The sequence below is a fragment of the Octopus bimaculoides genome, chromosome 15 (assembly GCF_001194135.2).
Source record: "Octopus bimaculoides isolate UCB-OBI-ISO-001 chromosome 15, ASM119413v2, whole genome shotgun sequence".
In the NCBI taxonomy this organism is placed as follows: Eukaryota; Metazoa; Mollusca; class Cephalopoda; order Octopoda; family Octopodidae; genus Octopus; species Octopus bimaculoides.
In genome coordinates, this window is record NC_068995.1 from 31,130,013 (window position 1) to 31,147,658 (window position 17,646).

Genomic DNA, 17,646 nt, shown 5'->3' on the forward strand with positions numbered 1-17,646 from the left:
TGTGACTTTGCAGATTTGGCTCACTTCCTTTTTGCTCAATCTTGCAGGAAATGAAGAATCAAGAGATTCTTTTTCTCTTCAAATTTTTCTTTCTCCCTTGGCTATATTTTGTGCTATACTTTAATTTCATTCTTTTTTTTTTTTTTGTTACTTTCTACTCCTTTTTAAACCTTTTCCTGGCTGTAATTAGCCATACGTTTATACTTTATTATTTCCTTATATAGAAGGAAAAGTTTACTTTGATTTGGTTCATGATGATGATGATGATAATGTATTACGCTAGTCCGTCTACCTTTGATTGCTTCTATTTACCTAGACCCACTGCGGTTCCTTTGAAATAGTTTTCTATTTGTACCAGACCCGTCTTCCATTCAAATTTAGTATAATCTTACTCATATCAACTTCAGTGATTCCAAAACACAGTGATTAGTTTCCTGGCTTTTATTTCTAACTTCTTGAGTTGACTTCCAATTTATTTTACAGAAGCTGTGCATGTAACTGTCTATTGACTGGTGTATTTATACCTATAATCTTATTTCTGGCATTCAATTTTGTATTTAATATTAGTCTAGACTGTTCTGTAGTACCTTCTCTCAATGTTCTCCTTCAATTCTAGGTTTTATCCTTTTTATCTATTCCTAACTACTTAAATGGCTGCGTCTCTTCAAATTTTCTTCCAATTCACAGCCAGAATCTAATTTGTTATTTTAAGTTTTAATTTACCTTTTCTCAAAGTAGCTCTAGCAGATTTTCTTTAATCACATATTTCACTATCACAGCTGAATCCATGCAGTTTTTAATAGGTTCTTTAGTTGGGTGTTGTCTCTTGTAGATAGTTGTAAATCTTGCCTGCAAAGGATAATATAGTCCAAAGTTACATCAAAGTGCAAAACGCTCAAAACAGAAAAATGTCTTTTGGAATACGTGGGAATAAAAATTGTAGAAATAACTGATGCTTCTTGTATGATAAACAAACAAAAAGACCCTAATAAAGAACAAAAAAAAAAACAGCACAAAATATAACGGTCAAGATTTTTGATATGATAATAATAATCCTTTCAACTATAGGCACAAAGTCTGAAATTTGGGGGCAGGGTTTAGTCACATTACATCAACCCCAGTGTTCAACTGGTACTTATTTCATCAACCCCCAAAAGATAAAAGGCAAAGTCAACTTCAGTAGAATTTGAACTTGGGACATAAAGATTGAAGAAATGCTGCTAAGCATTTTGTCCAGCTGGCTAACAATTCTGCCAGTTCACCACCTTTATAATAATATTAACAAGATCACTCAGAGTGAAAACTTCTGCCAAGGCAACACTGACATCCTCTCAACGATTAACCAGAGATGATTTTTAAAATGAGATTATCTGAAATAAACTCGACTGCTCTCACAAACGAGAATACTGAAAATGAACCCAACCGCTCACAAAAATTAAGTCAAAAAACAGGAAAAATAATCCAGAATCCTTGTCCAGTACCAGATCAATCCTAAAATCTAATCAGTTTGTGCCAGTTACAAGGCCAAACATCCCTGAAAGTTTCATCCAAATCCATCCAGCATTTCTTGGAGATATCTTGTCCATGGACAACAAACACGACTGGAAACGATACCACTGCCTTTGCTAATAATGGTTTCAAACTTTGGCACAGGGCCAGCAATGTTGAGGGGGTGGGGTAAGTTGATTACACTGACCCCAGTATTCAACAGATATTTATTTTATTAACCCCCAAAGGATGAAAGGCAGAGTTGACCTTAGCAGAATTTGAATTCAGAATGTAAAGGTGGACAAAATGTTGCAAAGCATTTGGCTTCATGTGGAAATGATTCTGTCAGCTCACCACAATGATAATAACCCTAACCCTTTCTACTGGAAGCACAAGGCCTCAAATTTGTGGGGAGGGACTAGTCAATTACATCGATCCAGTGTTTCACTGGTACGCAATTTATAGACCCTGAAGGGATAAAAGGCAAAGTTGACCTAGGCGGAATTTGAACTCAGAACATAGCGATGGGTGAAATACTGCTAAGCATTTTGTCCAGTGTGCAAATGATTCTGTCAGCTTACCGCCTTAATAATAGTGATAATGATTTCAAATTTCAAACAAGGTCAGTAATTTTGGGGGTGGAAGTAAGTTGACTTCATTGAGCCAGAGTTCAGCTGGTAATTATTTTATTGACCCCCAAAAGGATGACAGGCAAAGTCAACCTTAGCAGAATTTGAATACAGAGATCTAGATGGATGAAATGCTGCTAAGCATTTCACCTGGCATGTGAACAGTTCTGCTAGCTCACCGCCTTAAAAAAAAGGCAAAAAGTAATAATAAGGTAGAAGGCCAACAATTTTGTGGGGAGTGGGGTTAATTGATTGCATTGACTTCAACAAAAGAGAATGACAAGAAAAAAACTAGGAAAATATAAAAAAATAAACTAAATAAAATCTAGTAACTGCTATGAGTAAGACAGTGACACACTGTAAACCTCTTTTGTCAGGATCAAACTGAAACTTTTTTATCAATTCAAGTGACACAAGAGTTTATTATTCAATGTCTCTCCTGCTCAGCCACCACCACCACCACCACTGCTTAATACAACCTCATACACACCCTGTTACCTTGATTTATATCTAGTTTTTTATTGTAGTGACTGTTGTGGGTTTTTTAAAAAATCTATTTTCACCATTATCAAGACACTCACCTCTTCATTTGTTCATATTCTATCAGTATTGATTAATGGAGGTGGAGTGGTGATTGTTTACGTTTTATTTTGTGTTGGCTGTGTGGAAAGAAGGTCACTTCCCAACCCCATGGCTCCAGATTCAGTCCCACTGTGTGACACCTTGGGCCAACCAAAGCCTTGTGAGTAGATTTGGTAGAAGGAAACTGAAAGAAGCCCGTTGTATATAAGGTGGTATCAAAAAGTTCCCAGACTAGTTATATTTAATAAAATATAACTTATTTACCTAAGTTTTAATATGATCCCCTTTGAAATAGTCACCTTGTGCAATAATACACCAGTTCCAGTGTTCCTGCCACTTTTGGAATCCAGCCTGGAAGTTGTTTTCCATAAGCAAGCCAAGGACCTTCTGCAATTTGCTCTGGATCTTGACAACAGTATTAAAACAATGACCTTTGAGATGCCTTTTCATCTTGGGGAAGAGATGGAAGTCAGCAAATCTGGCAAATAGGGCAGGTATGGAAGTGATACCATGTTATTTTTGGTGAGAAACTCGTGAGCGAGAAGAGGTTGATGAAAGGGTGTATTGTTGTTGTGAAGAATCCAATTCTCCAAGCTCTACAGATCCAGTCACTTTCGCCAAATGTCCTCCCTCAAACACTTTAAAACATTGCAGCAGGACTGATGGTCAGTCCCTGGGGGACGTATTCTCAATGCACAATACCATGAATGTCGAAAAAAACAATGAACATGCTCTTGACTGAGCTGCAGCTCTGTCGTGCTTTCTTCGGTCATGGAGATGAAGGGCTCTTCCATTGTGATGACTGCTGCTTTGTCTCAGGGTCATATGCACAGACCCAATTCTTGTCACTAGTGATGATCCTCGACATGAAAGATGGGTCGTCAATGGCATGCTGACGGAGATCTAGACAGACCTTGACATGATGTTCGCAGACATGCCAGATGTTCGAGACAGACATGAGGATTGTTAGCAAGGACCCATACAACAGACCAACAACATCAGCAAGGTTGTTGTTTGTCCTCCAACAATTCTCATGCACAAGCTGACGAATTTTCTCCACTTTTTCGGGGGGTGATGCTCATGGTAGGTTTTCCAGACTGTTCATTATTTTCCAGGGATGTTCTTTTACTTTGATCCATGAAAATTTGATCCACAGAAACTATATGGAAGCCCAAGGAAATTTCAGGTGTGGAAGTAAGGTCTGGAATCAAAAGGCCTTATAGCTAATTTAGCTATGTAGAAAAGGTTTTGGTAGAAACACCAGTGTACCCAGTGCAAGCTAATAGACACATGAGGTGCAGCAGCATCATGGGAAGGTTTACAGAGAAAGTAGTCTTTGTGTGTGGCAGATGTATGGATACAATAAACACTAAGAATATACAGAGAACAAACTTACTCGAATGTCTGGTGGAATCCTTATAAGTAGTAGATAGCTTATGTTACCTAAGCAATCAAGTTAGCAGTGGAGGAAGAAGTTCTGAAAGCATAGCTGCTAGAATAAGAACAGGCTGGAAAAAGTTTAGACAGCTATTACCTTTGTTGGTAACAAATGGCCTCTTACTCAGAGTTGTATGACAGAGTGTAAATGATTTAAAAGTAAAATTGAGTATGAGGGGCATCACATGTAATGTGCAAGAGAGAGAACTGTGCTGGTATGGTCATGTGATGCATGTGGATGAGGACAGCTGTATAAAGAAGTGCTGATCTATTATTGTGGAGGGAACTTGTGGAAAGGGTTGACTCAGGAAGTTGTAGGACGAAGTAGTGAGAAAGGATCTTCAAATGTTGAGTCGCATAGACAAGGAACTGAGATACCTGGCAATTTGCTGTGCTTGAGAAGACACCTCAAGCTAAGTAAAATTGTGGCCATCCATACATATAGGCATATTCTTTATGACCATGACACACACACAATTCTTTTTACAATCAAAAATCCCCCACAACCCATCTTCCCCACACCACTACCACCCCACTGCAGGCCCCCCTCCTTTCTCCCACATGTGCCTATCAGCACTTTCTATGCCCTCACATACCTACTCCCTCCCAGCCACTTCAATTCTTCTCAACATCACTTGCTATCTCTGCTATCTAAACATCTCCCCTTACACTCTTATGGAACATCCCCCTCTATACTACTTATAATACTCCCATTGTTCCCTATCAGAAGGCCCTCTCTTTCTCTAACTCTCCCCCACTTTCCTCTCCTCCCTTGTCCTACCAAGGCAGCCACATATCTTCTCAATAGTAAGAGGGCTACCCCTGTCTCTGTATCATACTCTAATCTCTCAGTTGAGAGGTCCTTGTCTTGCAAGCTTGCAGGTGCTGGTCCCCCCCCCCAAAAAAAATCTCGAGCTGGTGTCACATAAAAAGCATCCATTCTGGTGACATGTTAAGAGACACTCATGATGGTTCCACATATAAAGCACTTGTGCTGGTGCCATTTACAAAACTCCCAGTACACTCTGTAAAATGGTTGGCATTAGGAAGAACATCCAGCTATTGAAACCATGCCAAAACAGACAGCTGGAACCTGTTGTGGCTCCCCAGCTCCTGTCATCCATATGTCCCTGTTTCATTTATACCATTTAACCATCCATGCAGTTTGTATATATACTGAAAGTTAATGATTTGATGAACAGAGATAAAATAATTCTCAAAAATGAGGGCAGTGCTTGCAATGACTGAAACTAGTAAAAGAACAATGTGTGTGTGTGTGAGAGAGAGAAACAGAGAGAGAAGAATGTGTGTGTGTGTATTTTACTTCCAATCTTCCTCTCCTAGAAATAAACATACTTCCATAACACACACAGAGCTAATAATATATGAAATCTCTAGCAATAATCAGTAGATGGCTTGGCACAATCAATATAAGATGGGATTAATGCCTAATGGATTTAACTATGGTCTTTCATTTTTCTAGAGTTGCTAAAACATTTAACAGTTGGGAACTAGAGTATATATATATATATACATACATACATACACACACACACACACACACACACACACACACACACACACACACACACACACACACATATACAGGGTGCAATGGGTAAATTGTCGCCATTTTATATTTTTAATTTTGCGCATGTACATTGTTTCTTTTTGATTTTGTTAACTACACAGTATAGAAGGGTCAGTTGAGCAGCGTCTGTGAGGAAAACAGAACCATGACACAATTCACTCTGCCAGAAATTTGGAAATGACATGCTGTAATGCTTGGCATTTGTACCGGAAGCTCCAATATGAAGAGATGGTGAACACACAGAACAACTGCTGCCTTGCTGAGTCCCCAAAACATGTACCAAGAGTGATAAAAATCAAACATTCAGTCAATATCATAGTGTCTGGAGTGATCACTAGTGATGGTGACGTTATGCCTCCATTCATCTTCCCATACAGCCTCACACTCAACATGGAAGCCTACATCAAGTGCCTGGATGAGGTAGTGCTGCTCTGGGTCAAGGAGTGGCTGCTGGAAGACCCTATGTCTGACAACAGGACTCTGCACCATGCCACACAAGTAAGAGAACATCGGATCACCTAACTCCCCAGACAGCAATCCCCTTGATTATTATGTGTGGAGTGCAGTTGAACAAGAGACCAAAAAAACTCCTTGTAATACCGAAGATGAACTGAAGGCAAGGATTATGGCAGCATTCACCAACTTAAACAAGGAGATCGTCCAGAAGAATTGCAGGAGATTCCGAAGTCATCTGGAGGCCATGGCTGAAGCCAATGGTAATTTTATTGAATAAATTTATTCTTTAGTATTTCAAGATATCTTTATGTAATTTTGGTAAATATATGTTAAAATGAGATGTCAGTGTTATTTTCATTTTTACATAATTTAGACAACAGTTTATTCACCACACTCTGTGTGTGTGTGTGTGTGTGTGTGCATGCTACTGCTAAAACTCTGTGATTGCTTGCATGTGCGTGTGCTTGTCTGTAATTTGATGCAGTCACACCGGCACATGATGGGAAAATACTCTGAAAGTAAGGCAACCTTGAAATGTAAATACAAACAGAAGAAAACAAGTTTTGCATAAACCGGACCACAGGTTCCCCGAGATATGCAGTATTTTTGGGTACCTTCATAAATAGCCAAAACAGCACATAGTGGGAAAATACTCTGAAAGTAACATAACCCTGAAATGGGAATACAGTAATCCCTCGACTATCACGGATGTTAAAATTCCAAAACCCCCTACGATGGGTGAAAATCTGCGAAATAAAAACAATACTGTACTGCATATTTCTTTTTATTATTTTTGCAATTTATATATATTTATTTTATTATAAATGCAAAGCAACACCACACACTTGCCTCCCAAGTTTCGTTTTCCATACAGTATGTGCGAGTCTTTGTTTACTCATCTACGGCACACTATGTGTTTTAATTAATGTGTTATACAGTGTAGTACTGTACAGTGTTTCTATTTACTGATTTATTAATTCTTAGGTGTGAAAATGCTTATTTTACCACAGAAATAATTAAAATCTAAAAAAAATATAAATACCTATTGGCCACAGAAACCTGTGCTATACTGAAGGATCTGCAATATAAATATACATATATTAGCCAGAAAAATCTGTGATGTACTGAGGGTGTGATAGGTGAACCGTGACATGGCGAGTGATTACTGTGTATAATACTATGAAAACTGTTTCTATTAATTTTATGTTTATATTATATAACAATTCCTTTTCCATTTTTGTAGTAGTGTGCACATATACCATAAATATTCTATTAGATACTGCAAATAATTGATAAAACCTTAAACATGAACTTGTAAACCAGACCTATGATGATATGAACAAATTGAAATATTTAATTGAATCGTTATAAAGTTAACTTTCATTTCAATGCAATGTTGAAATCAACTTCAATGTTTAATAACCTGAACCATCAGTGACCCAATGGGTCATGAGTAGTCTAGTATATATATATATATATATATATATATATTTCAGTATGTTTCTAGAGAAATGACAAAACAATATTAAAATGTCAACAATATGATTAAAATCCTCAAGGCTTGTATATTGTGGGAAAAACCACTGTAATATCAATTTCAAATCAACTTTGAAACTTCATTTCACCTAGTACTGTCCAGCTGAACAATAGAACACATATGACAGCCATTTGGTAATACTTATATTTGTTTAAATGAATGTTTTGTAAACATTTTTCTACAGTGCCTTCCTACTTTACCAGTCTCTCAACTCCATTTCTCCACCACCACCTTGTATATAATACTATATATTATTTTATGTATAATTACATAACATTAACAGTCTCACCATATTTAAATACAATGTCACTTTAAATATAATGTAGCTTCTCATTTTTCGTACCTAAAATCAGGAACATATTTGATCCTTATAATCTCTGACACACCACTATAATTGCTAACTCCCTGCTGCCAATGCCACCACAATATTGCTTTTCATTAAATTTCTTGCATTACACATTTGTACATTAATTAAGCATTAATCAGCCTTTTTAAAGTAACCATTGCTGGTTGAAATCATTTCCTTTTTTTTTTATTAGTTTAGTGAATGGGGAGGTACAGTGCTGATGACCTCTGTAAGGTCTCCTAAAGATCATTGAGATCAGTGTGGTCGATACATTGCCTGAAGATCTGTAGAAAACATGTGGGCAGAAAGAGAGTTCCAGAAAATTCCAGCCATCAGGCATGGTAGGAAAAATATTAATAAAGCAATAAAATAAGAGTAAACAGGCATGGCTGTGTGATAAGAAGTTTGCTTCCCAACCACATATTTCTGAGTTCAGTCTCACTGCATGGCACCTTGGGCAAGTGACTTCTACTATAGCCTCAGGCCAACCAAAGCCTCGTGAGTGGATCTGATAGACAAAAACTGAAAGAATCCGGTTGTGTGTGTGTGTGTGTGTTTGTTCCTGACCACTGCTTGACACCCAGTGTTGATGTGTTTATATCCCTGTAACTTAGCAGTTCAGCAAAAGGGAACCCCAGTGCTTGACTGGTACTTATTTTATCAATCCTAAAAGGATGAAAGGCAAAGATAACCTTAGCAGAATTTGAGCTCAGGTCACAAAAAAAAAACAGTGGCCTTGATCCATCAACATGTGTAATTATTAATCACCATCATCACCACAAATAACTATCAAATATTGCACACAATCACATCACAAGTTATTTCCACTAATATTCTGCCATTTCTATGATTCATATTAACAACAATTGCTTCAAGTATAATCACACACACACATGTATATACACAACCGGCTTCTTTCAGTTTCTGTCTATCAGATCCACTCGCAAGGCTTTGGTTGACCCGAGGCTATAGTAGAAGTCACTTGCCCAAGGTGCCATGCAGTGGGACTGAACTCAGAAATTATTTCATCGTCCCCAGAGGGATGAAAGGTAAAATTGGCTTTTGTAGGATTTGAACTCTGAATGTCAAGAGCTGTAACTAAATCCTGCAAAACATTTTGTCCAATGCTGTGATGATTCTGCCAGCCCACTGTCCACCATCTTTTAATAATAGTCAAAGGTTTTATTCAGTTGCAGGAAACTTCATGATAATTTACAGAAGAGCAATGAAGTTACAGGAAAGAAGGGAGATGAGAAAGGAAATGAAAAAGAAAAAAGTGGGGGTGGGGGTAAAACAGTGGAAGATGGACGGGGAGATGAGCCACATATCTCAGAACAAATGGGTGCTCAGCCATGCCCCACAGTAATGATCATGATGGCATTAACCTTGAAAGTTGGGGGAAGGCTTTATTTAATATCGTCAGCTGTCATTTATTTTATTGACCCCTACAAGAAGATGAAAGGCAAATTTGACCCATTTTATTTTTGACAATACAAATATAAGATCTCCAACCAGCCAAATTCTGGATGAACTACACTACATTACCATTTCATCAAAACATTCACAATGAAGTCAATCAAATGCTTTTGGAACTAGAAAAGCACTCGGAGAGTGCAGACCTCCGCCAAGCAGCTCATTTCCACCCATATACACGCATGCTGAAAATCGCCCAATTTCCCAAACCAACACCGGCAAAAACATAACGTCCTCGCATACTTATCTCGACCATTGTCATAATCAACACTGTCTCTGCTTTCACCACAATCACCGTCAAAACTACGATCAGCACAATCAGTTTCTTTACACTGTTGAAAATCCATTATCTGATACTCATGGGACTGAGATCATTGCAGATTTTTGATTTTTCTAATTTCAAAGTGCTTTATTAAAAAAAAAAAATAATAATTGCATCTACAAAACGGAACAGTTTGAGAATAGAAACCAGGTCTAAACACAATAGCTTATAGACATACTCTGAATGTAGTTCTATATAAATCTTTAACGATTTTTTTTTAATACTTAAGACCATCAGAAATGTTAAGATATCAGCCTCTACCCACCTAGTCATGCTTTGATTAAAAGGTTACAGCATAGATTAGATTACTTAAATAAGTTTCGGCCGAAGTTGACTCAGGCCATGTCTAATTTAATAGCACCACCTGGAAGAGATACACAATCAGCTCTGGGGAACCGTAGCCCATTCAAGCAGAGGACTATTGTTTTCAGAGACATATCTAGGTGTGGGTGGTTTATCTGGTATTCGTTGGGGGTAATCATCTAGGGATCATTTGAATGCTGTGAAGTCACTTTCCTCCTTTATGTGTGTCTGGCTCGATGTTGAAGAGAGCAGGGCCAATTGAGGTGAAATAGTTCTGTTATAGTGTTGTGATACGACATGAACATTTCTGTAGTGGACGGATGGCACGGGGGCCAAGCCTCGGACAAAATTTAAAGATGGGTAATGTCGATGGAATATTTTCCACATCATACAGATGATATAGAGCGTGCAGCAGCAGTGGAGGGAGCAAAGCCTGAGCTTTTTGAGTCGATCCCAATAGTCAAGGCTTGTCATGTCATCCTCTGCAGACCTCTCTGCCAAGCAGCTCATTTTAAGATAGATACGCGAGTAAAATTACTAATGGAGAAACGAAAATAAACTTGGGAAACAGCAACGCCTCCATAGGTCATATGGAAACGATGAACGTGTTTTCAAGGGAGATAATCAAAGAATGTAACATTGTAATACTTCATGTAAAGTAAATATAACAAATGAATCCATAAAAATTCCCAGATCACTACCAAAATTTCATCATCTGTTCCTTGTGTCATTACCAACTTTTTCTGCAAGTTTCATCAAATACCGTTCACAACTTTTTGAGTTATTTTGCACACAGACAGACAAACTAATGCTGATGAAAACATAACCTCCTTCCTTGGCGGAGGTAATTAAAATGCTTTGTAATTAGAAATGGGAGAGGAGGAAGGCCACTTCTACTGTCATCCATTTCTTTCCTTTGTCCTCCTCTATGTTTACCCAGCTCTTTCTTTTCTTTTTCACCCCCAATCACTGTGTTGCTGCCATCATATCCTCACTCTCCTCTCTTTCTCTTTTATACCCCTCCTTGGTCATATTGTCTTCAACATATGTATACATCCCAGAACAGTGAATATGCTTTGCCCTGTTTATACAAAGTAAACCCTCTGCTGGTGCCATAGCAAAATGCACCTGGTGCACCCTCTAGAGCGACTGGCAGGTATTCTTTTATTTATTAACTTGTTTCAGTTATTTGACTGTGGCCATGTGGGAGCACTGCCTTGAAGGGTTTTTAGTCAAACAAATCAACCCCAGGACTTATTATTTTAAGCCTAGTACTTATTCTATTGGTCTCTTTTGTTGAACTGCTAAGCTACAGGGGCATAAACGCACCAGCACTGGTTGTCAAGCAATGATGAGGGGGGGCAAAGACACCGAAACACACATACACGATGGGATTCTTTCAGTTTCCATCTGCCAAAACCACTCACAAGGCTTTGGTCAGCCCAAGGCTATAGCGGAAGACACACCAAGGTGCACACAGTGGGACTGAACCCGGAACCATGTGGTTGGGAAGCAAGCTTCTCACCACACAGCCATGCTTGTACCTAAACATGTGGAGAAAACAAAGGTGGGTGGTCTCCTGAATCTTGCCTTGTTGTGGTACCATAATAAAATGCTGGTATCATAGTAAAATGCACTCAGTACACACTGTAAAATGGTTGGTGGTAGGAAGGACATACAATTGAAGAAACCAAGCATAAAATGAATGAGTGCCAGTCTATAAGAGAAATGGATTCCAATAAATGACTATGACACTGCAAACCCATGTCAGTATGGAAAGTGGATGCAAAATTAATAATGTCACATATAAAACTAGATTATGAAATGTGTCTCTAACTATTTTTTTGAGAAATTAGTGTGATTTGAGGGAGATTTGGTTGCTATCTCTATCATGTTGAGCAACCACATAATGGTTTTTCCCATTAGTTAGAAGTAACAAGGTGGGGGGAAGGAGTTAAGGAGAAGATATTTAATTTTCAGAGATATAAAACAAATTAATTAAAAATCGAAGCTGAAGATTAAAAACAGTTCTAGGTCATGCTCTATCTTTATATTACATATGTATTCTATATGTAGTTATGTATGACATATACCTATATATGTTCCCATACATTTCGATATTATCTAAAGTCATTTGCTATATGTAATATTTAACTATGTATAAGATGATGATATATCTATTTAGGTGTCACAAATATCTACTGATTACATGTAGAATTTCATTATATATTACATAATTAAACATAACTGTGAGACAACTAGTGTACAATTGGGAAGTACAGAACAGTAACAATAGAAGAACTGTGTGTGTGTTTATTGATAATGTGGACATATAAGGTGTGATAGTCATAATAAGAACAAAATGGAGCTAATACCTCTACTGACAACAAAGCTTCTCCCTCAAGGTGAGGGGCAGAGTCTAGAATACTTGTGTACAAAGTGTGTTGCTACATGCAGTGAGACGTGTGTGTGAGTATGTGCATGCGCACATGCACACATCTATAGATGTACTTGCATGGCTGTGTAGTTAAGAAGTTAACTTATTATCCAGTCATAGAAACCATGCTAAAACAAACAGGGAGCCTGAACAGCCCTTCAGCTGGTCAGCTCCTATCAAACTGTCAAATCATGCCAGCATGGAAAACAGACATTAAATGATGATGATGATTATATATATACGTATGGTAAGTTGCTTTCAGTTTTTATTTTCCTATCCACTCACAAGGCTTTGGTCAACCTGGAACTGTAGTAGAAGACACTTGCCAAAGGTGCATTACAGTGGAACTGAACCTGAAACCCCAAGGTTGGGGAGTGACCTTAATAACAGAGCTGTGATGGTGGGTGGATGCCTGGATAGATAGATAGATAGATAGATACATGCACACACATATAATACAAACACTAGCACATATACTTATATACATATATGTATACAAATATGTATATATACATACATATACATAATTAGACACACATACACTCATATAAATTATATATGTGTGTGTGTGTGTGTAAAGAGAGAATGAGGGGGAGTATGAGAATTTGATGGAGAGGAATTGATGACGTTAAAGACTGAAGTGGTTTCATTTCCTTAGTATTTTCAGCGATTAATCCGAGAGAGTAAATTTAGAAATTGGTAGGTCTGTGTTCATGAGTATGTGGGCATGTGTTTAGAGCCGGCAGCAATTAATGTCTCAATGTTCCTTCCTTCATAGTATTGAAACCTCTTAAGTCCAATCCTTAAAATATGAAATATCTTAATGTCTGCTTGATAAGGAAGATTGTCTGAAGGTCAAGAATTTTCTGGTTGTGGGGAACAGTTTATTAATCTACTACATGTATTACTGTCTTTTATTCCATTGACCTTAGAAGGAAGAAAGACAACACTGGCTTCCAAAGGATTTGAACCCACAAATTCAAGGCATTCTATTTCTAATTGTAGCAATTCTCTCATCCCCCATTCAAATCTAATAATACTGCTTTTATCATATAACTGAAATCTCCCTTCTGCCTGTTTCTTCAGCCATCCACACAGAAGATATGAATGAGTCTAAGGAAGAGGAGAAGAATAGGGAAAATTGTTCATTGGCTGAAACATGATTGCCTCACCTGCTGACAATAGCAGCTAAAACTCCAACACAATACACACTGAACAATAGATTTCCCTATATACAAAGGAATAGGTTGTCATGAATGGCACACCTCTCATCACAGTTTTGTTTGACTATGGCTGATCTTGGACTACATAACAATAAAGTTTACTCTGAACCAAGAAGGGAAAGCTTTTGCAGGAGCACTCCACCTGCAAGAAGCAGCAGCCAAGTTTTCCTCAAATCAATGTGTATCTTCCTAAAGGGAAGAAGAACCTACAGGAAAATGTAGTTCTGTGTGAATACAGGAAATTGTGTGTGTGTTTGTGTGTGTGTATAAAAGCATGAATGTATGGTTAGAAATTTGCTGTGAAACTGTTTGGTTTGGGGGTTCAGTCCCACTGCATGCTATTTTGAACAAGTTTCTTCATATACAATCCCAGGCCAGCCAAATCCTTGTGAGTGAATTTGGTAGATAGAAAGTGAAAGAAGCTTTTCCTGTTTGTGCATGTGACCTAATCTCCTGACATCACGTAGTGACAGTAAATAAACTTGACATTCATACAAAAATGGTGTTATTCATTTTCTATCTTCCATGAAAGCATATGATAGCCAATGAACTGTTCATATTTGAAAGACTTGGTGAAATATTACCTTAGAGACAGATGAGAATTGACAACAGAAAAAGAATATGGCTGTAGAAAATCTGTCTCAATGAATTCATCTGACCACTGCAGGAATAAGAATGGAAAAATGGATTTTAAAATAATGGCAATGATATTGGTTCCAAATTTAGGCACAAAGCTAGCAATTTCAGGGTAATGACTAGGTCAATTACATCAACTCCAATGTTCAACTGGTACTTATTTTATCAACCATGGCAGGATGAAAGGCAAAGTCGACCTAGACAGAATTTGAATTCAGAATGAAGTGCCACTAAGCATTTTGCCTGGCAGGATTAATGATTCTGCCAGCTTGCAGCCTTAACAATGATAATGATATTACATGCACAAAAACTAACATTATAAATAACAAGAACTGAGAAATACACACACATTATGACTTCCACTAAAACTACACATGCATACACACACACATACATACATAATTTATACAGTTACCATCCTATTTGCTTTTGCATTTATGAAACATCAATCCTTTCAGTCACTCCTATTCATTTGCCAAAGACCAACATGTTTGTCTCAGTTGCTCCTATTTTTATTTCCTTTTATTTAACTTTCTGAAGAGGAGTTTAAGCTCAAAATTTTGAAAACTCTTCCACTTAGTCTCTCGTTGGGTACCAAACCTACAACTAGAGTCAGTTTTAAGCCATTTAGACACTTGTTCAAGTTGGATCCTGCACCAAGAGAGGGCTTCATGCGCATGCTGGAGCAGAGGACACTATGATAAATGTTTAGTATATCATTGTGGCTAATGGTGCAGCCTCAATTCCTCAATGCTTTTTGGCTGGGACCGGTACACTACATGATGCATAAAACATCAATCTCCAGCTTTTGTAGAGTAGAGGGCTCCACTGACAGTTCTCTAATTGAGCCTCACACTTCCTAGTGCCAGCCCTGCTTACAACTACACCTTGCTTGGTTTTCCATGTTATTCTCATCATTAATTATAAATGCATATACACACATTATTTTATATACAGTTTTCATTGCACAATGCTCTCCCACCACCAGTTGTTGACTGAAAGATCATGATTTCAGCACTTTCCTCTCAGCAGGGCAAAGCAGCATTGATACTATCAGGAACTGTACAACCCATACTCTTGCACATTCTTCTCCCTCACCATCAAAGCAGTCACCACACCAAACTAGGTGCAGGTGCAACCTCTGTAATCCTGCAGTATCTTATTTTACTATTCACTGACAATTTGTTCTTTGCTCTTGGATTTGGTCTTCTGATCACAAAACTCTAACATAGTCCATCTTTCAGTTATTAGACTGCGGCCATGCTGGAACATCACCTTGAAGGGTTTAGTGCCCACTCCCTTTCTCCTCAGTACTTGCTCTATTGGTTTCTTTTTGCTGAAGCATTGAGTTACAGGGATGTAAACAAACCAATACCGGTTGTCAAGTGGTGGTGGGGTACACACACAATGATGCACACACATATATATACAACAGGCTTCATTCAGGTTTTCTGTCTACCAAATCCACTCACAAGGTTTTGATTCATCTGAGACTATAGTAGAAAACACTTGCCCAAGGTTCCATTTGGTGGGAGTGGACCCAGAACTACATGGTTGGAAAACAAACTCTATTACACAGCCATGCTTGTACCTATATAGATCATCATCATCATTTAACATGTTTTTCCATGCTGGCATGGGTTGAATGGCTTGACAGGAACTATCAAGGCCAGGGGTCACGCCAGGTTCCACAGTCTGTGTTGCTTTGGTTTCTATGACTGGGTGCCCTTTCTAACGCCAACCACTTTACAGAGTGTACTGGGTACTTTTTATGTGGCACCATCACCAGAGCTTTTCACATGGCACTTTGGTTTTAGGATCTTGATTCTCTTGTGATGGGCGAGTCTTCTTGAGTACAGCAATGTGCCACATATCTCAGTCCTCTGTTGCTTCACTGTACTCAAGAAGACCACCCACTGCAACAGAGTTGAGACCCTAAAACCATATATATATAACGTTTTACAACAGAATGTCCTTTTCATTGCTAGTCCTTACTTGTTTTTCAAGTAAGGGATCTTCAAAGATGCAAACTCAGTGTATGATTTGTTGACAGTAAAAATGACAGCAGTGTCAATGCATGTAGCACATTGTTAGGCGGATATATATAAGCAATTACACACACATAGATCTTTCTATATACACATATATGATGGGCTTCTTTCAATTTCTGTCACTGATATAACTTTGATTGGCCTGGAGTTATATAATTTGTTTCTGAAAATGAAAACAAGTTGAGGAACTGTTTACCACGAATTTTCAGTTGCCATTTGAGAACAATTGCGACGATTTTTGGCACTGACTCCCAGCTTCATTGGACACTTGTCCAAGCTGGTGCAAAATGAGACTGAACCCAAAACTCTGTGGTTGGAAAATAAACTTCTTAACCACACAGCAATTCCTGCCTCCCCTCAACACACATAAAATAAGTGTATATAAAGAGCACTTGTTAAAACCATACTGAACCTAAATAAACTTCAAACATCATCCACCAATTAATAAGAAAGACCTCTCAGACCTATTAACATTTAATGAAACAAAGGTTAAATAATTGACATAATGATATTTTAAACCACTTCATTGCTCTCTGACATTATTTACAACCCTCACACCACTGAATATATAAAAACAGATACATATATATATATATATATATATATCTTTTACATATTTCACTCATTAGACTGTGGCCATACTGGGGAACTTCCTTCAAGAATTATAGTTGAACAAATCAACCCTAGTCATTATTTTTGTTTTAAACCTGGCACTTATTTGATCTATCTCTTTTTGGCAAAGTGCTATGTTAATGGTATGTAAACACACCAATACTGATTGACAAGCGGTGATGGGGACAAAGATATATACATATATATATATACATATATACACACACACATATATATACATACATATACATACATTCATATATACACACATTCAAATACATACACACACATATATGTATGCATATATATACACACATATACATATATATATATACACATACACACATATACATATACACATACACGCATATACACATATACATATATATACATATATATACATATATATTCATATATATACATATATACATATACACATACACGCATATACACATATACATATATATACATATATATACATATATATTCATATATATACATACATATACATATATATTCATAT

The 17,646-nt window shown here is 37.5% G+C and overlaps 1 protein-coding gene across 5 annotated transcripts in view; it reads right to left on the reverse strand.

Moving 5' to 3' along the window:
* Nucleotides 1-17,646, reverse strand: part of LOC106869377 (histone-lysine N-methyltransferase SMYD3) — a 95,702-nt gene that overhangs the window by 59,027 nt on the left and 19,029 nt on the right. For 3 of the 5 annotated variants that reach the window (XM_052973230.1, XM_052973228.1, XM_052973231.1), the window contains exon 2: nt 724-849. The exons of 1 other annotated variant lie outside the window; for it this stretch is intronic. The gene's annotated coding sequence lies outside the window, so the exon portion shown is untranslated. Of the gene's footprint in view, nt 1-723; nt 850-7,225; nt 7,262-17,646 lie in introns of all 5 variants that reach the window. One more of the 5 variants, XM_052973229.1, reaches the window with a different exon arrangement.